At 46.3% G+C, this 25,443-nt stretch overlaps 10 non-coding genes and 2 pseudogenes across 10 annotated transcripts; all 12 read left to right on the top strand.

The window, feature by feature from the left end:
- The first annotated feature begins 1,551 nt into the window (after window positions 1–1,551).
- On the top strand, window positions 1,552–1,742 carry LOC130304701 (U2 spliceosomal RNA). The gene has a single exon (XR_008854431.1). It is a non-coding gene; the product is annotated as a U2 spliceosomal RNA (small nuclear RNA).
- A 2,101-nt stretch (window positions 1,743–3,843) lies between these two features.
- LOC130304700 (U2 spliceosomal RNA) lies at window positions 3,844–4,034 on the top strand. The gene has a single exon (XR_008854430.1). It is a non-coding gene; the product is annotated as a U2 spliceosomal RNA (small nuclear RNA).
- A 2,097-nt stretch (window positions 4,035–6,131) lies between these two features.
- Window positions 6,132–6,322, top strand: LOC130304699 (U2 spliceosomal RNA). The gene has a single exon (XR_008854429.1). It is a non-coding gene; the product is annotated as a U2 spliceosomal RNA (small nuclear RNA).
- Window positions 6,323–8,412: 2,090 nt separating this feature from the next.
- LOC130304698 (U2 spliceosomal RNA) lies at window positions 8,413–8,603 on the top strand. Its single transcript, XR_008854428.1, has one exon. It is a non-coding gene; the product is annotated as a U2 spliceosomal RNA (small nuclear RNA).
- A 2,093-nt stretch (window positions 8,604–10,696) lies between these two features.
- Window positions 10,697–10,830, top strand: LOC130304713 (U2 spliceosomal RNA; annotated as a pseudogene).
- A 689-nt stretch (window positions 10,831–11,519) lies between these two features.
- Window positions 11,520–11,696, top strand: LOC130304710 (U2 spliceosomal RNA; annotated as a pseudogene).
- Window positions 11,697–13,788: 2,092 nt separating this feature from the next.
- On the top strand, window positions 13,789–13,979 carry LOC130304696 (U2 spliceosomal RNA). Its single transcript, XR_008854427.1, has one exon. It is a non-coding gene; the product is annotated as a U2 spliceosomal RNA (small nuclear RNA).
- A 2,088-nt stretch (window positions 13,980–16,067) lies between these two features.
- LOC130304695 (U2 spliceosomal RNA) lies at window positions 16,068–16,258 on the top strand. The gene has a single exon (XR_008854426.1). It is a non-coding gene; the product is annotated as a U2 spliceosomal RNA (small nuclear RNA).
- A 2,098-nt stretch (window positions 16,259–18,356) lies between these two features.
- LOC130304693 (U2 spliceosomal RNA) lies at window positions 18,357–18,547 on the top strand. Its single transcript, XR_008854424.1, has one exon. It is a non-coding gene; the product is annotated as a U2 spliceosomal RNA (small nuclear RNA).
- A 2,078-nt stretch (window positions 18,548–20,625) lies between these two features.
- On the top strand, window positions 20,626–20,816 carry LOC130304692 (U2 spliceosomal RNA). Its single transcript, XR_008854423.1, has one exon. It is a non-coding gene; the product is annotated as a U2 spliceosomal RNA (small nuclear RNA).
- A 2,088-nt stretch (window positions 20,817–22,904) lies between these two features.
- On the top strand, window positions 22,905–23,095 carry LOC130304691 (U2 spliceosomal RNA). The gene has a single exon (XR_008854422.1). It is a non-coding gene; the product is annotated as a U2 spliceosomal RNA (small nuclear RNA).
- Window positions 23,096–25,184: 2,089 nt separating this feature from the next.
- On the top strand, window positions 25,185–25,375 carry LOC130304690 (U2 spliceosomal RNA). Its single transcript, XR_008854421.1, has one exon. It is a non-coding gene; the product is annotated as a U2 spliceosomal RNA (small nuclear RNA).
- Window positions 25,376–25,443: the final 68 nt, after the last annotated feature.

Below are 25,443 nucleotides of genomic sequence, written 5' to 3'. Positions count from 1 at the left end.
TTGCAAAGGCAAAGACAAATGCTTCCAGCCATCCATTGCACTAATGGATTGGTCATCAGCTGGCTGTCTATGTCCCGCATCAATATAGACCAAAGTACAGAGGGTTAGGCTATGCTATTGTGCACCTACCTGATGCATCAGAAGGTGCGAGGCCCTTGCTAAATTCTGTGCACAGACTTTGAGATCTATGCTTTAGACTGTATCTAAACCTGCTCCAACATGGACTGACATTCTGGCCTACTTTCAGCCGATGCGACTTGTCTGTCGCTGAACAGTCGCTTTTTATGTATTCAGCACCTATGTATAATGTTGTAAAAATGCTCTAGAAGCTAAAGTCGCAGAAATGTCACACATATTTGGCCTGCAACTTTCTGTGCGACAAATTCAGACAGGAAAAATCAGTATAAATCCTTAGAAAATTATCCCCCAGTGTCTCCATCTGCTGGCGGTATTGAATAAGCATTGCTGCACTGATGGGGTATGCATTAGACGAAAAAAAAGAAGAAAAAGAAGAATAATACGCCCAGAAAAGAGGCGAAAAGGAGAAAAACGTAAAAAAACGTGAAAAAAAAGTAAGAGGAAGAGAAGGGAAAAAAAGGTGGAAATGGGTTTAAAAGTGATTTCGGCGGAGAAATATATATATATATATATATATATATATATATATATATATATATATGCGCACACACACACATAGATATAAACGTATTCTCCGTTGAGATATTGCAGCCGCTGCTGTGTCCAGGCCCAGGAGCCTTAGCACTGTGCTGTGATGTCACTCAATACCACTGACATCACTAGGTGTAAACAACATCTCTCCTTTGCTGTGTATGTGACTATGGAGCTGTTTGGTGATGTCGTCTATTACGGCCTTCATAGAAGCAACAGGAGATTGTTGCATCCATCTTGAACCCTCAGAACTACAGTGCTATGATGTCACTCACTTCCACAGGCCTTGCAGAGTGTAAACAACAACAACCCAGCTTTGTTGTGTATGTAACCAAAGGGATTTGTGATGTCACCTAGAACCTTCACAGCAGCGACAGCTTTATGAGGAGCATCAGCACTGCTCTGCCTGAGCAGAACCATCACCGCCATAGGTTGTCAAATAACCCGGATTTAACCCACACAGGTAAGTCCAATGGGGTGCAGGCATGTCCTCTATGCTTACAGCTTCCCGTGGGTGTTGGTTTGATACCGTTTGGGGACAGCCAAGGAGGCATCTGCAGGCAACAAAGGTAGGTGTGTGCTTGTGTGTGTGTTTCCTATGCAGATCCTAAGCCCAGTGTCACATGCAAGTAGGAGGAGTAAGAAGGGTTCCTGGCAAATCCGGGTTATGGATTGCATTTAAAAAGGCCCCGTGGGAGTGCAATGGGCCCCTGTCTTGCTGCTTAGCAATAATGGTATGGGTTTAGGTTCTGCTGTGTGTACTGGTGGTTGACTGCCCCCCAGCCCAGAGTGTGCATGGAAAATTGTCTGGCAGCCTCCCTGACAGCAAGCAGTGATAGTGCCCATGAAGGGGACCTTGTTGGGCCCGCCCCTTTCACGGTTATCGCTTCTCGGCCTTTTGGCTAAGATCAAGTGTAGTATCTGTTCTTATCAGTTTAATATCTGATACGTCCCCTATCTGGGGACCATATATTAAATGGATTTTTGAGAACGGGGGCCGATTTCGAAGCTTGCTTCCGTCGCCCTATGCATTGACCCGATATGGCAGTATCTTCGGGTACAGTGCACCACCCCCTTACAGGGTTAAAAAGAAAGATTCCTACTTTCATTGCTACCTGCTTGCTGGCTAGCCAGCTAGCCAGCCCTGTGGGCCTTGCTGCTGCTGCTGCAGCCAAAAAACAAAAGGTGGTGCTGCTGCTGCTTCTGCTGCTTCTGCTTCTGCTTGTGTCTGGCCCCTGTTGGAGCGTCCAGGCACAGGACTTCTGCTGCTGCTGACTAAATGGCCTCCTTAATTGGATCATTTGAGTAGCCAGCACACCTGTGCAGGTAGGGCATGACATGATAGGCAGCTGCCTTGATAGCGGGTGGGTGCTGAATGTTCCTAATTGACAAAATAAGATTAATGCTTATGAAGAAATATAAAATCTCATCCCTTCCCCAATATCGCGCCACACCCCTACCCCTTAATTCCCTGGTTGAACGTGATGGACATATGTCTTTTTTCGACCGTACTAACTATGTAACTATGTAACATAACATGGGGGGGGGGGGGGGTCTCCTGGCTGTTCACACAGGTGTGTCATTGCTGTACATTGACCATGCATTGCTTCTGTGGTATTGCAAAGGCAAAGACAAATGCTTCCAGCCATCCATTGCACTAATGGATTGGTCATCAGCTGGCTGTCTATGTCCCGCATCAATATAGACCAAAGTACAGAGGGTTAGGCTATGCTATTGTGCACCTACCTGATGCATCAGAAGGTGCGAGGCCCTTGCTAAATTCTGTGCACAGACTTTGAGATCTATGCTTTAGACTGTATCTAAACCTGCTCCAACATGGACTGACATTCTGGCCTACTTTCAGCCGATGCGACTTGTCTGTCGCTGAACAGTCGCTTTTTATGTATTCAGCACCTATGTATAATGTTGTAAAAATGCTCTAGAAGCTAAAGTCGCAGAAATGTCACACATATTTGGCCTGCAACTTTCTGTGCGACAAATTCAGACAGGAAAAATCAGTATAAATCCTTAGAAAATTATCCCCCAGTGTCTCCATCTGCTGGCGGTATTGAATAAGCATTGCTGCACTGATGGGGTATGCATTAGACGAAAAAAAAGAAGAAAAAGAAGAATAATACGCCCAGAAAAGAGGCGAAAAGGAGAAAAACGTAAAAAAACGTGAAAAAAAAGTAAGAGGAAGAGAAGGGAAAAAAAGGTGGAAATGGGTTTAAAAGTGATTTCGGCGGAGAAATATATATATATATATATATATATATATATAGATATATATATATATATATATGCGCACACACACACATAGATATAAACGTATTCTCCGTTGAGATATTGCAGCCGCTGCTGTGTCCAGGCCCAGGAGCCTTAGCACTGTGCTGTGATGTCACTCAATACCACTGACATCACTAGGTGTAAACAACATCACTCCTTTGCTGTGTATGTGACTATGGAGCTGTTTGGTGATGTCGTCTATTACGGCCTTCATAGAAGCAACAGGAGATTGTTGCATCCATCTTGAACCCTCAGAACTACAGTGCTATGATGTCACTCACTTCCACAGGCCTTGCAGAGTGTAAACAACAACAACCCAGCTTTGTTGTGTATGTAACCAAAGGGATTTGTGATGTCACCTAGAACCTTCACAGCAGCGACAGCTTTATGAGGAGCATCAGCACTGCTCTGCCTGAGCAGAACCATCACCGCCATAGGTTGTCAAATAACCCGGATTTAACCCACACAGGTAAGTCCAATGGGGTGCAGGCATGTCCTCTATGCTTACAGCTTCCCGTGGGTGTTGGTTTGATACCGTTTGGGGACAGCCAAGGAGGCATCTGCAGGCAACAAAGGTAGGTGTGTGCTTGTGTGTGTGTTTCCTATGCAGATCCTAAGCCCAGTGTCACATGCAAGTAGGAGGAGTAAGAAGGGTTCCTGGCAAATCCGGGTTATGGATTGCATTTAAAAAGGCCCCGTGGGAGTGCAATGGGCCCCTGTCTTGCTGCTTAGCAATAATGGTATGGGTTTAGGTTCTGCTGTGTGTACTGGTGGTTGACTGCCCCCCAGCCCAGAGTGTGCATGGAAAATTGTCTGGCAGCCTCCCTGACAGCAAGCAGTGATAGTGCCCATGAAGGGGACCTTGTTGGGCCCGCCCCTTTCACGGTTATCGCTTCTCGGCCTTTTGGCTAAGATCAAGTGTAGTATCTGTTCTTATCAGTTTAATATCTGATACGTCCCCTATCTGGGGACCATATATTAAATGGATTTTTGAGAACGGGGGCCGATTTCGAAGCTTGCTTCCGTCGCCCTATGCATTGACCCGATATGGCAGTATCTTCGGGTACAGTGCACCACCCCCTTACAGGGTTAAAAAGAAAGATTCCTACTTTCATTGCTACCTGCTTGCTGGCTAGCCAGCTAGCCAGCCCTGTGGGCCTTGCTGCTGCTGCAGCCAAAAAACAAAAGGTGGTGCTGCTGCTGCTTCTGCTGCTTCTGCTTCTGCTTGTGTCTGGCCCCTGTTGGAGCGTCCAGGCACAGGACTTCTGCTGCTGCTGACTAAATGGCCTCCTTAATTGGATCATTTGAGTAGCCAGTACACCTGTGCAGGTAGGGCATGACATGATAGGCAGCTGCCTTGATAGCGGGTGGGTGCTGAATGTTCCTAATTGACAAAATAAGATTAATGCTTATGAAGAAATATAAAATCTCATCCCTTCCCCAATATCGCGCCACACCCCTACCCCTTAATTCCCTGGTTGAACGTGATGGACATATGTCTTTTTTCGACCGTACTAACTATGTAACTATGTAACATAACATGGGGGGGGGGGGGGGGGGGGTCTCCTGGCTGTTCACACAGGTGTGTCATTGCTGTACATTGACCATGCATTGCTTCTGTGGTATTGCAAAGGCAAAGACAAATGCTTCCAGCCATCCATTGCACTAATGGATTGGTCATCAGCTGGCTGTCTATGTCCCGCATCAATATAGACCAAAGTACAGAGGGTTAGGCTATGCTATTGTGCACCTACCTGATGCATCAGAAGGTGCGAGGCCCTTGCTAAATTCTGTGCACAGACTTTGAGATCTATGCTTTAGACTGTATCTAAACCTGCTCCAACATGGACTGACATTCTGGCCTACTTTCAGCCGATGCGACTTGTCTGTCGCTGAACAGTCGCTTTTTATGTATTCAGCACCTATGTATAATGTTGTAAAAATGCTCTAGAAGCTAAAGTCGCAGAAATGTCACACATATTTGGCCTGCAACTTTCTGTGCGACAAATTCAGACAGGAAAAATCAGTATAAATCCTTAGAAAATTATCCCCCAGTGTCTCCATCTGCTGGCGGTATTGAATAAGCATTGCTGCACTGATGGGGTATGCATTAGACGAAAAAAAAGAAGAAAAAGAAGAATAATACGCCCAGAAAAGAGGCGAAAAGGAGAAAAACGTAAAAAAACGTGAAAAAAAAGTAAGAGGAAGAGAAGGGAAAAAAAGGTGGAAATGGGTTTAAAAGTGATTTCGGCGGAGAAATATATATATATATATATATATATATATATATATATATATATATATGCGCACACACACACATAGATATAAACGTATTCTCCGTTGAGATATTGCAGCCGCTGCTGTGTCCAGGCCCAGGAGCCTTAGCACTGTGCTGTGATGTCACTCAATACCACTGACATCACTAGGTGTAAACAACATCTCTCCTTTGCTGTGTATGTGACTATGGAGCTGTTTGGTGATGTCGTCTATTACGGCCTTCATAGAAGCAACAGGAGATTGTTGCATCCATCTTGAACCCTCAGAACTACAGTGCTATGATGTCACTCACTTCCACAGGCCTTGCAGAGTGTAAACAACAACAACCCAGCTTTGTTGTGTATGTAACCAAAGGGATTTGTGATGTCACCTAGAACCTTCACAGCAGCGACAGCTTTATGAGGAGCATCAGCACTGCTCTGCCTGAGCAGAACCATCACCGCCATAGGTTGTCAAATAACCCGGATTTAACCCACACAGGTAAGTCCAATGGGGTGCAGGCATGTCCTCTATGCTTACAGCTTCCCGTGGGTGTTGGTTTGATACCGTTTGGGGACAGCCAAGGAGGCATCTGCAGGCAACAAAGGTAGGTGTGTGCTTGTGTGTGTGTTTCCTATGCAGATCCTAAGCCCAGTGTCACATGCAAGTAGGAGGAGTAAGAAGGGTTCCTGGCAAATCCGGGTTATGGATTGCATTTAAAAAGGCCCCGTGGGAGTGCAATGGGCCCCTGTCTTGCTGCTTAGCAATAATGGTATGGGTTTAGGTTCTGCTGTGTGTACTGGTGGTTGACTGCCCCCCAGCCCAGAGTGTGCATGGAAAATTGTCTGGCAGCCTCCCTGACAGCAAGCAGTGATAGTGCCCATGAAGGGGACCTTGTTGGGCCCGCCCCTTTCACGGTTATCGCTTCTCGGCCTTTTGGCTAAGATCAAGTGTAGTATCTGTTCTTATCAGTTTAATATCTGATACGTCCCCTATCTGGGGACCATATATTAAATGGATTTTTGAGAACGGGGGCCGATTTCGAAGCTTGCTTCCGTCGCCCTATGCATTGACCCGATATGGCAGTATCTTCGGGTACAGTGCACCACCCCCTTACAGGGTTAAAAAGAAAGATTCCTACTTTCATTGCTACCTGCTTGCTGGCTAGCCAGCTAGCCAGCCCTGTGGGCCTTGCTGCTGCTGCAGCCAAAAAACAAAAGGTGGTGCTGCTGCTGCTTCGGCTGCTTCTGCTTCTGCTTGTGTCTGGCCCCTGTTGGAGCGTCCAGGCACAGGACTTCTGCTGCTGCTGACTAAATGGCCTCCTTAATTGGATCATTTGAGTAGCCAGCACACCTGTGCAGGTAGGGCATGACATGATAGGCAGCTGCCTTGATAGCGGGTGGGTGCTGAATGTTCCTAATTGACAAAATAAGATTAATGCTTATGAAGAAATATAAAATCTCATCCCTTCCCCAATATCGCGCCACACCCCTACCCCTTAATTCCCTGGTTGAACGTGATGGACATATGTCTTTTTTCGACCGTACTAACTATGTAACTATGTAACATAACATGGGGGGGGGGGGGTCTCCTGGCTGTTCACACAGGTGTGTCATTGCTGTACATTGACCATGCATTGCTTCTGTGGTATTGCAAAGGCAAAGACAAATGCTTCCAGCCATCCATTGCACTAATGGATTGGTCATCAGCTGGCTGTCTATGTCCCGCATCAATATAGACCAAAGTACAGAGGGTTAGGCTATGCTATTGTGCACCTACCTGATGCATCAGAAGGTGCGAGGCCCTTGCTAAATTCTGTGCACAGACTTTGAGATCTATGCTTTAGACTGTATCTAAACCTGCTCCAACATGGACTGACATTCTGGCCTACTTTCAGCCGATGCGACTTGTCTGTCGCTGAACAGTCGCTTTTTATGTATTCAGCACCTATGTATAATGTTGTAAAAATGCTCTAGAAGCTAAAGTCGCAGAAATGTCACACATATTTGGCCTGCAACTTTCTGTGCGACAAATTCAGACAGGAAAAATCAGTATAAATCCTTAGAAAATTATCCCCCAGTGTCTCCATCTGCTGGCGGTATTGAATAAGCATTGCTGCACTGATGGGGTATGCATTAGACGAAAAAAAAGAAGAAAAAGAAGAATAATACGCCCAGAAAAGAGGCGAAAAGGAGAAAAACGTAAAAAAACGTGAAAAAAAAGTAAGACGAAGAGAAGGGAAAAAAAGGTGGAAATGGGTTTAAAAGTGATTTCGGCGGAGAAATATATATATATATATATATATATATATATATATATATATATATATGCGCACACACACACATAGATATAAACGTATTCTCCGTTGAGATATTGCAGCCGCTGCTGTGTCCAGGCCCAGGAGCCTTAGCACTGTGCTGTGATGTCACTCAATACCACTGACATCACTAGGTGTAAACAACATCTCTCCTTTGCTGTGTATGTGACTATGGAGCTGTTTGGTGATGTCGTCTATTACGGCCTTCATAGAAGCAACAGGAGATTGTTGCATCCATCTTGAACCCTCAGAACTACAGTGCTATGATGTCACTCACTTCCACAGGCCTTGCAGAGTGTAAACAACAACAACCCAGCTTTGTTGTGTATGTAACCAAAGGGATTTGTGATGTCACCTAGAACCTTCACAGCAGCGACAGCTTTATGAGGAGCATCAGCACTGCTCTGCCTGAGCAGAACCATCACCGCCATAGGTTGTCAAATAACCCGGATTTAACCCACACAGGTAAGTCCAATGGGGTGCAGGCATGTCCTCTATGCTTACAGCTTCCCGTGGGTGTTGGTTTGATACCGTTTGGGGACAGCCAAGGAGGCATCTGCAGGCAACAAAGGTAGGTGTGTGCTTGTGTGTGTGTTTCCTATGCAGATCCTAAGCCCAGTGTCACATGCAAGTAGGAGGAGTAAGAAGGGTTCCTGGCAAATCCGGGTTATGGATTGCATTTAAAAAGGCCCCGTGGGAGTGCAATGGGCCCCTGTCTTGCTGCTTAGCAATAATGGTATGGGTTTAGGTTCTGCTGTGTGTACTGGTGGTTGACTGCCCCCCAGCCCAGAGTGTGCATGGAAAATTGTCTGGCAGCCTCCCTGACAGCAAGCAGTGATAGTGCCCATGAAGGGGACCTTGTTGGGCCCGCCCCTTTCACGGTTATCGCTTCTCGGCCTTTTGGCTAAGATCAAGTGTAGTATCTGTTCTTATCAGTTTAATATCTGATACGTCCCCTATCTGGGGACCATATATTAAATGGATTTTTGAGAACGGGGGCCGATTTCGAAGCTTGCTTCCGTCGCCCTATGCATTGACCCGATATGGCAGTATCTTCGGGTACAGTGCACCACCCCCTTACAGGGTTAAAAAGAAAGATTCCTACTTTCATTGCTACCTGCTTGCTGGCTAGCCAGCTAGCCAGCCCTGTGGGCCTTGCTGCTGCTGCAGCCAAAAAACAAAAGGTGGTGCTGCTGCTGCTTCTGCTGCTTCTGCTTCTGCTTGTGTCTGGCCCCTGTTGGAGCGTCCAGGCACAAGACTTCTGCTGCTGCTGACTAAATGGCCTCCTTAATTGGATCATTTGAGTAGCCAGCACACCTGTGCAGGTAGGGCATGACATGATAGGCAGCTGCCTTGATAGCGGGTGGGTGCTGAATGTTCCTAATTGACAAAATAAGATTAATGCTTATGAAGAAATATAAAATCTCATCCCTTCCCCAATATCGCGCCACACCCCTACCCCTTAATTCCCTGGTTGAACGTGATGGACATATGTCTTTTTTCGACCGTACTAACTATGTAACTATGTAACATAACATGGGGGGGGGGGGGGGGGGTCTCCTGGCTGTTCACACAGGTGTGTCATTGCTGTACATTGACCATGCATTGCTTCTGTGGTATTGCAAAGGCAAAGACAAATGCTTCCAGCCATCCATTGCACTAATGGATTGGTCATCAGCTGGCTGTCTATGTCCCGCATCAATATAGACCAAAGTACAGAGGGTTAGGCTATGCTATTGTGCACCTACCTGATGCATCAGAAGGTGCGAGGCCCTTGCTAAATTCTGTGCACAGACTTTGAGATCTATGCTTTAGACTGTATCTAAACCTGCTCCAACATGGACTGACATTCTGGCCTACTTTCAGCCGATGCGACTTGTCTGTCGCTGAACAGTCGCTTTTTATGTATTCAGCACCTATGTATAATGTTGTAAAAATGCTCTAGAAGCTAAAGTCGCAGAAATGTCACACATATTTGGCCTGCAACTTTCTGTGCGACAAATTCAGACAGGAAAAATCAGTATAAATCCTTAGAAAATTATCCCCCAGTGTCTCCATCTGCTGGCGGTATTGAATAAGCATTGCTGCACTGATGGGGTATGCATTAGACGGAAAAAAAGAAGAAAAAGAAGAATAATACGCCCAGAAAAGAGGCGAAAAGGAGAAAAACGTAAAAAAACGTGAAAAAAAAGTAAGAGGAAGAGAAGGGAAAAAAAGGTGGAAATGGGTTTAAAAGTGATTTCGGCGGAGAAATATATATATATATATATATATATATATATATATATATATATATGCGCACACACACACATAGATATAAACGTATTCTCCGTTGAGATATTGCAGCCGCTGCTGTGTCCAGGCCCAGGAGCCTTAGCACTGTGCTGTGATGTCACTCAATACCACTGACATCACTAGGTGTAAACAACATCTCTCCTTTGCTGTGTATGTGACTATGGAGCTGTTTGGTGATGTCGTCTATTACGGCCTTCATAGAAGCAACAGGAGATTGTTGCATCCATCTTGAACCCTCAGAACTACAGTGCTATGATGTCACTCACTTCCACAGGCCTTGCAGAGTGTAAACAACAACAACCCAGCTTTGTTGTGTATGTAACCAAAGGGATTTGTGATGTCACCTAGAACCTTCACAGCAGCGACAGCTTTATGAGGAGCATCAGCACTGCTCTGCCTGAGCAGAACCATCACCGCCATAGGTTGTCAAATAACCCGGATTTAACCCACACAGGTAAGTCCAATGGGGTGCAGGCATGTCCTCTATGCTTACAGCTTCCCGTGGGTGTTGGTTTGATACCGTTTGGGGACAGCCAAGGAGGCATCTGCAGGCAACAAAGGTAGGTGTGTGCTTGTGTGTGTGTTTCCTATGCAGATCCTAAGCCCAGTGTCACATGCAAGTAGGAGGAGTAAGAAGGGTTCCTGGCAAATCCGGGTTATGGATTGCATTTAAAAAGGCCCCGTGGGAGTGCAATGGGCCCCTGTCTTGCTGCTTAGCAATAATGGTATGGGTTTAGGTTCTGCTGTGTGTACTGGTGGTTGACTGCCCCCCAGCCCAGAGTGTGCATGGAAAATTGTCTGGCAGCCTCCCTGACAGCAAGCAGTGATAGTGCCCATGAAGGGGACCTTGTTGGGCCCGCCCCTTTCACGGTTATCGCTTCTCGGCCTTTTGGCTAAGATCAAGTGTAGTATCTGTTCGAGACAGTTTGGAACAATGTGGCCTCAAAGCGGCTTACCAATGGACACAAGGACTTGTCGTGGATGGCCGTCATGGGAGGTCTCTCTCTCAGGTCATTCATGCATGCCCGCAACCTGTGCAAGACCCGGTACTGCCCCCGTTGCCCCTACGTGGAGGAAACATCTTTCCACGTGTTTTGGCAGTGCCCCTTTGCACAGGGTCTGTTGGACGCCCTAGAACAGGAACTCAGAGACTCAGTGCCCAGGAGCTGCCTATCGTACCATTCGGTGCTTTACGGCCTGTTCCCTGGGACCCACGACGTGGAGGCCATCCAGGAGGCCTGGCGCCTTATGAACTGTTTTAAGGACGCAGTGTGGCTTGCCAGGAACCGCCTCGTGATCAACAGGGAAAACATGTCCGTCCGGGACTGCCGCAGGTTCATCAAGAACCTGCTTAGAGACTATTCCATCTTGGACAGCTCGGCCGTCGATGAGGAAGAAGAGGAGTGAAGACCCCTCTCCTTCTCCCATGTCTCCCTGAAGATACAGCCCAACAGTTTGGCCCTGTGATCCGCCCCCTCCCTACCCCCACATAGTCGCCCACACCCCTACCCCGATCACAGATTGTATTATTTGGTTTTTGTTTGATCTCTTGTGCCTTTATATTGCAGGATTGAGCTGAATGTTAGAGTAGCATGGTGTGCGATGTATAGCTTAGGGAACCTTTGCTGTGTATTGTACTATCATGCTTTGTGTGACTGTAATTTATTGTACGACTTGTAATGACTGAACGGAAAATAAAGCTCTTTCAATCAAAAAAAAATCTGTTCTTATCAGTTTAATATCTGATACGTCCCCTATCTGGGGACCATATATTAAATGGATTTTTGAGAACGGGGGCCGATTTCGAAGCTTGCTTCCGTCGCCCTATGCATTGACCCGATATGGCAGTATCTTCGGGTACAGTGCACCACCCCCTTACAGGGTTAAAAAGAAAGATTCCTACTTTCATTGCTACCTGCTTGCTGGCTAGCCAGCTAGCCAGCCCTGTGGGCCTTGCTGCTGCTGCAGCCAAAAAACAAAAGGTGGTGCTGCTGCTGCTTCTGCTGCTTCTGCTTCTGCTTGTGTCTGGCCCCTGTTGGAGCGTCCAGGCACAGGACTTCTGCTGCTGCTGACTAAATGGCCTCCTTAATTGGATCATTTGAGTAGCCAGCACACCTGTGCAGGTAGGGCATGACATGATAGGCAGCTGCCTTGATAGCGGGTGGGTGCTGAATGTTCCTAATTGACAAAATAAGATTAATGCTTATGAAGAAATATAAAATCTCATCCCTTCCCCAATATCGCGCCACACCCCTACCCCTTAATTCCCTGGTTGAACGTGATGGACATATGTCTTTTTTCGACCGTACTAACTATGTAACTATGTAACATAACATGGGGGGGGGGGGGTCTCCTGGCTGTTCACACAGGTGTGTCATTGCTGTACATTGACCATGCATTGCTTCTGTGGTATTGCAAAGGCAAAGACAAATGCTTCCAGCCATCCATTGCACTAATGGATTGGTCATCAGCTGGCTGTCTATGTCCCGCATCAATATAGACCAAAGTACAGAGGGTTAGGCTATGCTATTGTGCACCTACCTGATGCATCAGAAGGTGCGAGGCCCTTGCTAAATTCTGTGCACAGACTTTGAGATCTATGCTTTAGACTGTATCTAAACCTGCTCCAACATGGACTGACATTCTGGCCTACTTTCAGCCGATGCGACTTGTCTGTCGCTGAACAGTCGCTTTTTATGTATTCAGCACCTATGTATAATGTTGTAAAAATGCTCTAGAAGCTAAAGTCGCAGAAATGTCACACATATTTGGCCTGCAACTTTCTGTGCGACAAATTCAGACAGGAAAAATCAGTATAAATCCTTAGAAAATTATCCCCCAGTGTCTCCATCTGCTGGCGGTATTGAATAAGCATTGCTGCACTGATGGGGTATGCATTAGACGAAAAAAAAGAAGAAAAAGAAGAATAATACGCCCAGAAAAGAGGCGAAAAGGAGAAAAACGTAAAAAAACGTGAAAAAAAAGTAAGAGGAAGAGAAGGGAAAAAAAGGTGGAAATGGGTTTAAAAGTGATTTCGGCGGAGAAATATATATATATATATATATATATATATATATATATATATATATATATGCGCACACACACACATAGATATAAACGTATTCTCCGTTGAGATATTGCAGCCGCTGCTGTGTCCAGGCCCAGGAGCCTTAGCACTGTGCTGTGATGTCACTCAATACCACTGACATCACTAGGTGTAAACAACATCTCTCCTTTGCTGTGTATGTGACTATGGAGCTGTTTGGTGATGTCGTCTATTACGGCCTTCATAGAAGCAACAGGAGATTGTTGCATCCATCTTGAACCCTCAGAACTACAGTGCTATGATGTCACTCACTTCCACAGGCCTTGCAGAGTGTAAACAACAACAACCCAGCTTTGTTGTGTATGTAACCAAAGGGATTTGTGATGTCACCTAGAACCTTCACAGCAGCGACAGCTTTATGAGGAGCATCAGCACTGCTCTGCCTGAGCAGAACCATCACCGCCATAGGTTGTCAAATAACCCGGATTTAACCCACACAGGTAAGTCCAATGGGGTGCAGGCATGTCCTCTATGCTTACAGCTTCCCGTGGGTGTTGGTTTGATACCGTTTGGGGACAGCCAAGGAGGCATCTGCAGGCAACAAAGGTAGGTGTGTGCTTGTGTGTGTGTTTCCTATGCAGATCCTAAGCCCAGTGTCACATGCAAGTAGGAGGAGTAAGAAGGGTTCCTGGCAAATCCGGGTTATGGATTGCATTTAAAAAGGCCCCGTGGGAGTGCAATGGGCCCCTGTCTTGCTGCTTAGCAATAATGGTATGGGTTTAGGTTCTGCTGTGTGTACTGGTGGTTGACTGCCCCCCAGCCCAGAGTGTGCATGGAAAATTGTCTGGCAGCCTCCCTGACAGCAAGCAGTGATAGTGCCCATGAAGGGGACCTTGTTGGGCCCGCCCCTTTCACGGTTATCGCTTCTCGGCCTTTTGGCTAAGATCAAGTGTAGTATCTGTTCTTATCAGTTTAATATCTGATACGTCCCCTATCTGGGGACCATATATTAAATGGATTTTTGAGAACGGGGGCCGATTTCGAAGCTTGCTTCCGTCGCCCTATGCATTGACCCGATATGGCAGTATCTTCGGGTACAGTGCACCACCCCCTTACAGGGTTAAAAAGAAAGATTCCTACTTTCATTGCTACCTGCTTGCTGGCTAGCCAGCTAGCCAGCCCTGTGGGCCTTGCTGCTGCTGCAGCCAAAAAACAAAAGGTGGTGCTGCTGCTGCTTCTGCTGCTTCTGCTTCTGCTTGTGTCTGGCCCCTGTTGGAGCGTCCAGGCACAGGACTTCTGCTGCTGCTGACTAAATGGCCTCCTTAATTGGATCATTTGAGTAGCCAGCACACCTGTGCAGGTAGGGCATGACATGATAGGCAGCTGCCTTGATAGCGGGTGGGTGCTGAATGTTCCTAATTGACAAAATAAGATTAATGCTTATGAAGAAATATAAAATCTCATCCCTTCCCCAATATCGCGCCACACCCCTACCCCTTAATTCCCTGGTTGAACGTGATGGACATATGTCTTTTTTCGACCGTACTAACTATGTAACTATGTAACATAACATGGGGGGGGGGGTCTCCTGGCTGTTCACACAGGTGTGTCATTGCTGTACATTGACCATGCATTGCTTCTGTGGTATTGCAAAGGCAAAGACAAATGCTTACAGCCATCCATTGCACTAATGGATTGGTCATCAGCTGGCTGTCTATGTCCCGCATCAATATAGACCAAAGTACAGAGGGTTAGGCTATGCTATTGTGCACCTACCTGATGCATCAGAAGGTGCGAGGCCCTTGCTAAATTCTGTGCACAGACTTTGAGATCTATGCTTTAGACTGTATCTAAACCTGCTCCAACATGGACTGACATTCTGGCCTACTTTCAGCCGATGCGACTTGTCTGTCGCTGAACAGTCGCTTTTTATGTATTCAGCACCTATGTATAATGTTGTAAAAATGCTCTAGAAGCTAAAGTCGCAGAAATGTCACACATATTTGGCCTGCAACTTTCTGTGCGACAAATTCAGACAGGAAAAATCAGTATAAATCCTTAGAAAATTATCCCCCAGTGTCTCCATCTGCTGGCGGTATTGAATAAGCATTGCTGCACTGATGGGGTATGCATTAGACGAAAAAAAAGAAGAAAAAGAAGAATAATACGCCCAGAAAAGAGGCGAAAAGGAGAAAAACGTAAAAAAACGTGAAAAAAAAGTAAGAGGAAGAGAAGGGAAAAAAAGGTGGAAATGGGTTTAAAAGTGATTTCGGCGGAGAAATATATATATATATATATATATATATATATATATATATATATATATGCGCACACACACACATAGATATAAACGTATTCTCCGTTGAGATATTGCAGCCGCTGCTGTGTCCAGGCCCAGGAGCCTTAGCACTGTGCTGTGATGTCACTCAATACCACTGACATCACTAGGTGTAAACAACATCTCTCCTTTGCTGTGTATGTGACTATGGAGCTGTTTGGTGATGTCGTCTATTACGGCCTTCATAGAAGCAACAGGAGATTGTTGCATCCATCTTGAACCCTCAGAACTACAGTGCTATGATGTCACTCACTTCCACAGGCCTTGCAGAGTGTAAACAACAACAACCCAGCTTTGTTGTGTATGTAACCAAAGGGATTTGTGATGTCACCTAGAACCTTCACAGCAGCGACAGCTTTATGAGGAGCATCAGCACTGCTCTGCCTGAGCAGAACCATCACCGCCATAGGTTGTCAAATAACCCGGATTTAACCCACACAGGTAAGTCCAATGGGGTGCAGGCATGTCCTCTATGCTTACAGCTTCCCGTGGGTGTTGGTTTGATACCGTTTGGGGACAGCCAAGGAGGCATCTGCAGGCAACAAAGGTAGGTGTGTGCTTGTGTGTGTGTTTCCTATGCAGATCCTAAGCCCAGTGTCACATGCAAGTAGGAGGAGTAAGAAGGGTTCCTGGCAAATCCGGGTTATGGATTGCATTTAAAAAGGCCCCGTGGGAGTGCAATGGGCCCCTGTCTTGCTGCTTAGCAATAATGGTATGGGTTTAGGTTCTGCTGTGTGTACTGGTGGTTGACTGCCCCCCAGCCCAGAGTGTGCATGGAAAATTGTCTGGCAGCCTCCCTGACAGCAAGCAGTGATAGTGCCCATGAAGGGGACCTTGTTGGGCCCGCCCCTTTCACGGTTATCGCTTCTCGGCCTTTTGGCTAAGATCAAGTGTAGTATCTGTTCTTATCAGTTTAATATCTGATACGTCCCCTATCTGGGGACCATATATTAAATGGATTTTTGAGAACGGGGGCCGATTTCGAAGCTTGCTTCCGTCGCCCTATGCATTGACCCGATATGGCAGTATCTTCGGGTACAGTGCACCACCCCCTTACAGGGTTAAAAAGAAAGATTCCTACTTTCATTGCTACCTGCTTGCTGGCTAGCCAGCTAGCCAGCCCTGTGGGCCTTGCTGCTGCTGCAGCCAAAAAACAAAAGGTGGTGCTGCTGCTGCTTCTGCTGCTTCTGCTTCTGCTTGTGTCTGGCCCCTGTTGGAGCGTCCAGGCACAGGACTTCTGCTGCTGCTGACTAAATGGCCTCCTTAATTGGATCATTTGAGTAGCCAGCACACCTGTGCAGGTAGGGCATGACATGATAGGCAGCTGCCTTGATAGCGGGTGGGTGCTGAATGTTCCTAATTGACAAAATAAGATTAATGCTTATGAAGAAATATAAAATCTCATCCCTTCCCCAATATCGCGCCACACCCCTACCCCTTAATTCCCTGGTTGAACGTGATGGACATATGTCTTTTTTCGACCGTACTAACTATGTAACTATGTAACATAACATGGGGGGGGGGGGGGGGGGGTCTCCTGGCTGTTCACACAGGTGTGTCATTGCTGTACATTGACCATGCATTGCTTCTGTGGTATTGCAAAGGCAAAGACAAATGCTTCCAGCCATCCATTGCACTAATGGATTGGTCATCAGCTGGCTGTCTATGTCCCGCATCAATATAGACCAAAGTACAGAGGGTTAGGCTATGCTATTGTGCACCTACCTGATGCATCAGAAGGTGCGAGGCCCTTGCTAAATTCTGTGCACAGACTTTGAGATCTATGCTTTAGACTGTATCTAAACCTGCTCCAACATGGACTGACATTCTGGCCTACTTTCAGCCGATGCGACTTGTCTGTCGCTGAACAGTCGCTTTTTATGTATTCAGCACCTATGTATAATGTTGTAAAAATGCTCTAGAAGCTAAAGTCGCAGAAATGTCACACATATTTGGCCTGCAACTTTCTGTGCGACAAATTCAGACAGGAAAAATCAGTATAAATCCTTAGAAAATTATCCCCCAGTGTCTCCATCTGCTGGCGGTATTGAATAAGCATTGCTGCACTGATGGGGTATGCATTAGACGAAAAAAAAGAAGAAAAAGAAGAATAATACGCCCAGAAAAGAGGCGAAAAGGAGAAAAACGTAAAAAAACGTGAAAAAAAAGTAAGAGGAAGAGAAGGGAAAAAAAGGTGGAAATGGGTTTAAAAGTGATTTCGGCGGAGAAATATATATATATATATATATATATATATATATATATATATATATATATGCGCACACACACACATAGATATAAACGTATTCTCCGTTGAGATATTGCAGCCGCTGCTGTGTCCAGGCCCAGGAGCCTTAGCACTGTGCTGTGATGTCACTCAATACCACTGACATCACTAGGTGTAAACAACATCTCTCCTTTGCTGTGTATGTGACTATGGAGCTGTTTGGTGATGTCGTCTATTACGGCCTTCATAGAAGCAACAGGAGATTGTTGCATCCATCTTGAACCCTCAGAACTACAGTGCTATGATGTCACTCACTTCCACAGGCCTTGCAGAGTGTAAACAACAACAACCCAGCTTTGTTGTGTATGTAACCAAAGGGATTTGTGATGTCACCTAGAACCTTCACAGCAGCGACAGCTTTATGAGGAGCATCAGCACTGCTCTGCCTGAGCAGAACCATCACCGCCATAGGTTGTCAAATAACCCGGATTTAACCCACACAGGTAAGTCCAATGGGGTGCAGGCATGTCCTCTATGCTTACAGCTTCCCGTGGGTGTTGGTTTGATACCGTTTGGGGACAGCCAAGGAGGCATCTGCAGGCAACAAAGGTAGGTGTGTGCTTGTGTGTGTGTTTCCTATGCAGATCCTAAGCCCAGTGTCACATGCAAGTAGGAGGAGTAAGAAGGGTTCCTGGCAAATCCGGGTTATGGATTGCATTTAAAAAGGCCCCGTGGGAGTGCAATGGGCCCCTGTCTTGCTGCTTAGCAATAATGGTATGGGTTTAGGTTCTGCTGTGTGTACTGGTGGTTGACTGCCCCCCAGCCCAGAGTGTGCATGGAAAATTGTCTGGCAGCCTCCCTGACAGCAAGCAGTGATAGTGCCCATGAAGGGGACCTTGTTGGGCCCGCCCCTTTCACGGTTATCGCTTCTCGGCCTTTTGGCTAAGATCAAGTGTAGTATCTGTTCTTATCAGTTTAATATCTGATACGTCCCCTATCTGGGGACCATATATTAAATGGATTTTTGAGAACGGGGGCCGATTTCGAAGCTTGCTTCCGTCGCCCTATGCATTGACCCGATATGGCAGTATCTTCGGGTACAGTGCACCACCCCCTTACAGGGTTAAAAAGAAAGATTCCTACTTTCATTGCTACCTGCTTGCTGGCTAGCCAGCTAGCCAGCCCTGTGGGCCTTGCTGCTGCTGCAGCCAAAAAACAAAAGGTGGTGCTGCTGCTGCTTCTGCTGCTTCTGCTTCTGCTTGTGTCTGGCCCCTGTTGGAGCGTCCAGGCACAGGACTTCTGCTGCTGCTGACTAAATGGCCTCCTTAATTGGATCATTTGAGTAGCCAGCACACCTGTGCAGGTAGGGCATGACATGATAGGCAGCTGCCTTGATAGCGGGTGGGTGCTGAATGTTCCTAATTGACAAAATAAGATTAATGCTTATGAAGAAATATAAAATCTCATCCCTTCCCCAATATCGCGCCACACCCCTACCCCTTAATTCCCTGGTTGAACGTGATGGACATATGTCTTTTTTCGACCGTACTAACTATGTAACTATGTAACATAACATGGGGGGGGGGGGGGGGGTCTCCTGGCTGTTCACACAGGTGTGTCATTGCTGTACATTGACCATGCATTGCTTCTGTGGTATTGCAAAGGCAAAGACAAATGCTTCCAGCCATCCATTGCACTAATGGATTGGTCATCAGCTGGCTGTCTATGTCCCGCATCAATATAGACCAAAGTACAGAGGGTTAGGCTATGCTATTGTGCACCTACCTGATGCATCAGAAGGTGCGAGGCCCTTGCTAAATTCTGTGCACAGACTTTGAGATCTATGCTTTAGACTGTATCTAAACCTGCTCCAACATGGACTGACATTCTGGCCTACTTTCAGCCGATGCGACTTGTCTGTCGCTGAACAGTCGCTTTTTATGTATTCAGCACCTATGTATAATGTTGTAAAAATGCTCTAGAAGCTAAAGTCGCAGAAATGTCACACATATTTGGCCTGCAACTTTCTGTGCGACAAATTCAGACAGGAAAAATCAGTATAAATCCTTAGAAAATTATCCCCCAGTGTCTCCATCTGCTGGCGGTATTGAATAAGCATTGCTGCACTGATGGGGTATGCATTAGACGAAAAAAAAGAAGAAAAAGAAGAATAATACGCCCAGAAAAGAGGCGAAAAGGAGAAAAACGTAAAAAAACGTGAAAAAAAAGTAAGAGGAAGAGAAGGGAAAAAAAGGTGGAAATGGGTTTAAAAGTGATTTCGGCGGAGAAATATATATATATATATATATATATATATATGCGCACACACACACATAGATATAAACGTATTCTCCGTTGAGATATTGCAGCCGCTGCTGTGTCCAGGCCCAGGAGCCTTAGCACTGTGCTGTGATGTCACTCAATACCACTGACATCACTAGGTGTAAACAACATCTCTCCTTTGCTGTGTATGTGACTATGGAGCTGTTTGGTGATGTCGTCTATTACGGCCTTCATAGAAGCAACAGGAGATTGTTGCATCCATCTTGAACCCTCAGAACTACAGTGCTATGATGTCACTCACTTCCACAGGCCTTGCAGAGTGTAAACAACAACAACCCAGCTTTGTTGTGTATGTAACCAAAGGGATTTGTGATGTCACCTAGAACCTTCACAGCAGCGACAGCTTTATGAGGAGCATCAGCACTGCTCTGCCTGAGCAGAACCATCACCGCCATAGGTTGTCAAATAACCCGGATTTAACCCACACAGGTAAGTCCAATGGGGTGCAGGCATGTCCTCTATGCTTACAGCTTCCCGTGGGTGTTGGTTTGATACCGTTTGGGGACAGCCAAGGAGGCATCTGCAGGCAACAAAGGTAGGTGTGTGCTTGTGTGTGTGTTTCCTATGCAGATCCTAAGCCCAGTGTCACATGCAAGTAGGAGGAGTAAGAAGGGTTCCTGGCAAATCTGGGTTATGGATTGCATTTAAAAAGGCCCCGTGGGAGTGCAATGGGCCCCTGTCTTGCTGCTTAGCAATAATGGTATGGGTTTAGGTTCTGCTGTGTGTACTGGTGGTTGACTGCCCCCCAGCCCAGAGTGTGCATGGAAAATTGTCTGGCAGCCTCCCTGACAGCAAGCAGTGATAGTGCCCATGAAGGGGACCTTGTTGGGCCCGCCCCTTTCACGGTTATCGCTTCTCGGCCTTTTGGCTAAGATCAAGTGTAGTATCTGTTCTTATCAGTTTAATATCTGATACGTCCCCTATCTGGGGACCATATATTAAATGGATTTTTGAGAACGGGGGCCGATTTCGAAGCTTGCTTCCGTCGCCCTATGCATTGACCCGATATGGCAGTATCTTCGGGTACAGTGCACCACCCCCTTACAGGGTTAAAAAGAAAGATTCCTACTTTCATTGCTACCTGCTTGCTGGCTAGCCAGCTAGCCAGCCCTGTGGGCCTTGCTGCTGCTGCAGCCAAAAAACAAAAGGTGGTGCTGCTGCTGCTTCTGCTACTTCTGCTTGTGTCTGGCCCCTGTTGGAGCGTCCAGGCACAGGACTTCTGCTGCTGCTGACTAAATGGCCTCCTTAATTGGATCATTTGAGTAGCCAGCACACCTGTGCAGGTAGGGCATGACATGATAGGCAGCTGCCTTGATAGCGGGTGGGTGCTGAATGTTCCTAATTGACAAAATAAGATTAATGCTTATGAAGAAATATAAAATCTCATCCCTTCCCCAATATCGCGCCACACCCCTACCCCTTAATTCCCTGGTTGAACGTGATGGACATATGTCTTTTTTCGACCGTACTAACTATGTAACTATGTAACATAACATGGGGGGGGGGGGGGGGGGGGGTCTCCTGGCTGTTCACACAGGTGTGTCATTGCTGTACATTGACCATGCATTGCTTCTGTGGTATTGCAAAGGCAAAGACAAATGCTTCCAGCCATCCATTGCACTAATGGATTGGTCATCAGCTGGCTGTCTATGTCCCGCATCAATATAGACCAAAGTACAGATGGTTAGGCTATGCTATTGTGCACCTACCTGATGCATCAGAAGGTGCGAGGCCCTTGCTAAATTCTGTGCACAGACTTTGAGATCTATGCTTTAGACTGTATCTAAACCTGCTCCAACATGGACTGACATTCTGGCCTACTTTCAGCCGATGCGACTTGTCTGTCGCTGAACAGTCGCTTTTTATGTATTCAGCACCTATGTATAATGTTGTAAAAATGCTCTAGAAGCTAAAGTCGCAGAAATGTCACACATATTTGGCCTGCAACTTTCTGTGCGACAAATTCAGACAGGAAAAATCAGTATAAATCCTTAGAAAATTATCCCCCAGTGTCTCCATCTGCTGGCGGTATTGAATAAGCATTGCTGCACTGATGGGGTATGCATTAGACGAAAAAAAAGAAGAAAAAGAAGAATAATACGCCCAGAAAAGAGGCGAAAAGGAGAAAAACGTAAAAAAACGTGAAAAAAAAGTAAGAGGAAGAGAAGGGAAAAAAAGGTGGAAATGGGTTTAAAAGTGATTTCGGCGGAGAAATATATATATATATATATATATATATATATATATATATATATGCGCACACACACACATAGATATAAACGTATTCTCCGTTGAGATATTGCAGCCGCTGCTGTGTCCAGGCCCAGGAGCCTTAGCACTGTGCTGTGATGTCACTCAATACCACTGACATCACTAGGTGTAAACAACATCTCTCCTTTGCTGTGTATGTGACTATGGAGCTGTTTGGTGATGTCGTCTATTACGGCCTTCATAGAAGCAACAGGAGATTGTTGCATCCATCTTGAACCCTCAGAACTACAGTGCTATGATGTCACTCACTTCCACAGGCCTTGCAGAGTGTAAACAACAACAACCCAGCTTTGTTGTGTATGTAACCAAAGGGATTTGTGATGTCACCTAGAACCTTCACAGCAGCGACAGCTTTATGAGGAGCATCAGCACTGCTCTGCCTGAGCAGAACCATCACCGCCATAGGTTGTCAAATAACCCGGATTTAACCCACACAGGTAAGTCCAATGGGGTGCAGGCATGTCCTCTATGCTTACAGCTTCCCGTGGGTGTTGGTTTGATACCGTTTGGGGACAGCCAAGGAGGCATCTGCAGGCAACAAAGGTAGGTGTGTGCTTGTGTGTGTGTTTCCTATGCAGATCCTAAGCCCAGTGTCACATGCAAGTAGGAGGAGTAAGAAGGGTTCCTGGCAAATCCGGGTTATGGATTGCATTTAAAAAGGCCCCGTGGGAGTGCAATGGGCCCCTGTCTTGCTGCTTAGCAATAATGGTATGGGTTTAGGTTCTGCTGTGTGTACTGGTGGTTGACTGCCCCCCAGCCCAGAGTGTGCATGGAAAATTGTCTGGCAGCCTCCCTGACAGCAAGCAGTGATAGTGCCCATGAAGGGGACCTTGTTGGGCCCGCCCCTTTCACGGTTATCGCTTCTCGGCCTTTTGGCTAAGATCAAGTGTAGTATCTGTTCTTATCAGTTTAATATCTGATACGTCCCCTATCTGGGGACCATATATTAAATGGATTTTTGAGAACGGGGGCCGATTTCGAAGCTTGCTTCCGTCGCCCTATGCATTGACCCGATATGGCAGTATCTTCGGGTACAGTGCACCACCCCCTTACAGGGTTAAAAAGAAAGATTCCTACTTTCATTGCTACCTGCTTGCTGGCTAGCCAGCTAGCCAGCCCTGTGGGCCTTGCTGCTGCTGCAGCCAAAAAACAAAAGGTGGTGCTGCTGCTGCTTCTGCTGCTTCTGCTTCTGCTTGTGTCTGGCCCCTGTTGGAGCGTCCAGGCACAGGACTTCTGCTGCTGCTGACTAAATGGCCTCCTTAATTGGATCATTTGAGTAGCCAGCACACCTGTGCAGGTAGGGCATGACATGATAGGCAGCTGCCTTGATAGCGGGTGGGTGCTGAATGTTCCTAATTGACAAAATAAGATTAATGCTTATGAAGAAATATAAAATCTCATCCCTTCCCCAATATCGCGCCACACCCCTACCCCTTAATTCCCTGGTTGAACGTGATGGACATATGTCTTTTTTCGACCGTACTAACTATGTAACTATGTAACATAACATGGGGGGGGGGGGTCTCCTGGCTGTTCACACAGGTGTGTCATTGCTGTACATTGACCATGCATTGCTTCTGTGGTATTGCAAAGGCAAAGACAAATGCTTCCAGCCATCCATTGCACTAATGGATTGGTCATCAGCTGGCTGTCTATGTCCCGCATCAATATAGACCAAAGTACAGAGGGTTAGGCTATGCTATTGTGCACCTACCTGATGCATCAGAAGGTGCGAGGCCCTTGCTAAATTCTGTGCACAGACTTTGAGATCTATGCTTTAGACTGTATCTAAACCTGCTCCAACATGGACTGACATTCTGGCCTACTTTCAGCCGATGCGACTTGTCTGTCGCTGAACAGTCGCTTTTTATGTATTCAGCACCTATGTATAATGTTGTAAAAATGCTCTAGAAGCTAAAGTCGCAGAAATGTCACACATATTTGGCCTGCAACTTTCTGTGCGACAAATTCAGACAGGAAAAATCAGTATAAATCCTTAGAAAATTATCCCCCAGTGTCTCCATCTGCTGGCGGTATTGAATAAGCATTGCTGCACTGATGGGGTATGCATTAGACGAAAAAAAAGAAGAAAAAGAAGAATAATACGCCCAGAAAAGAGGCGAAAAGGAGAAAAACGTAAAAAAACGTGAAAAAAAAGTAAGAGGAAGAGAAGGGAAAAAAAGGTGGAAATGGGTTTAAAAGTGATTTCGGCGGAGAAATATATATATATATATATATATATATATATATATATATATATATATGCGCACACACACACATAGATATAAACGTATTCTCCGTTGAGATATTGCAGCCGCTGCTGTGTCCAGGCCCAGGAGCCTTAGCACTGTGCTGTGATGTCACTCAATACCACTGACATCACTAGGTGTAAACAACATCTCTCCTTTGCTGTGTATGTGACTATGGAGCTGTTTGGTGATGTCGTCTATTACGGCCTTCATAGAAGCAACAGGAGATTGTTGCATCCATCTTGAACCCTCAGAACTACAGTGCTATGATGTCACTCACTTCCACAGGCCTTGCAGAGTGTAAACAACAACAACCCAGCTTTGTTGTGTATGTAACCAAAGGGATTTGTGATGTCACCTAGAACCTTCACAGCAGCGACAGCTTTATGAGGAGCATCAGCACTGCTCTGCCTGAGCAGAACCATCACCGCCATAGGTTGTCAAATAACCCGGATTTAACCCACACAGGTAAGTCCAATGGGGTGCAGGCATGTCCTCTATGCTTACAGCTTCCCGTGGGTGTTGGTTTGATACCGTTTGGGGACAGCCAAGGAGGCATCTGCAGGCAACAAAGGTAGGTGTGTGCTTGTGTGTGTGTTTCCTATGCAGATCCTAAGCCCAGTGTCACATGCAAGTAGGAGGAGTAAGAAGGGTTCCTGGCAAATCCGGGTTATGGATTGCATTTAAAAAGGCCCCGTGGGAGTGCAATGGGCCCCTGTCTTGCTGCTTAGCAATAATGGTATGGGTTTAGGTTCTGCTGTGTGTACTGGTGGTTGACTGCCCCCCAGCCCAGAGTGTGCATGGAAAATTGTCTGGCAGCCTCCCTGACAGCAAGCAGTGATAGTGCCCATGAAGGGGACCTTGTTGGGCCCGCCCCTTTCACGGTTATCGCTTCTCGGCCTTTTGGCTAAGATCAAGTGTAGTATCTGTTCTTATCAGTTTAATATCTGATACGTCCCCTATCTGGGGACCATATATTAAATGGATTTTTGAGAACGGGGGCCGATTTCGAAGCTTGCTTCCGTCGCCCTATGCATTGACCCGATATGGCAGTATCTTCGGGTACAGTGCACCACCCCCTTACAGGGTTAAAAAGAAAGATTCCTACTTTCATTGCTACCTGCTTGCTGGCTAGCCAGCTAGCCA

Source organism: Hyla sarda, unplaced genomic scaffold (assembly GCF_029499605.1).
Source record: "Hyla sarda isolate aHylSar1 unplaced genomic scaffold, aHylSar1.hap1 scaffold_1288, whole genome shotgun sequence".
Lineage (NCBI taxonomy): Eukaryota > Metazoa > Chordata > Amphibia > Anura > Hylidae > Hyla > Hyla sarda.
This window is presented reverse-complemented; position numbering and strand designations above follow the sequence as displayed.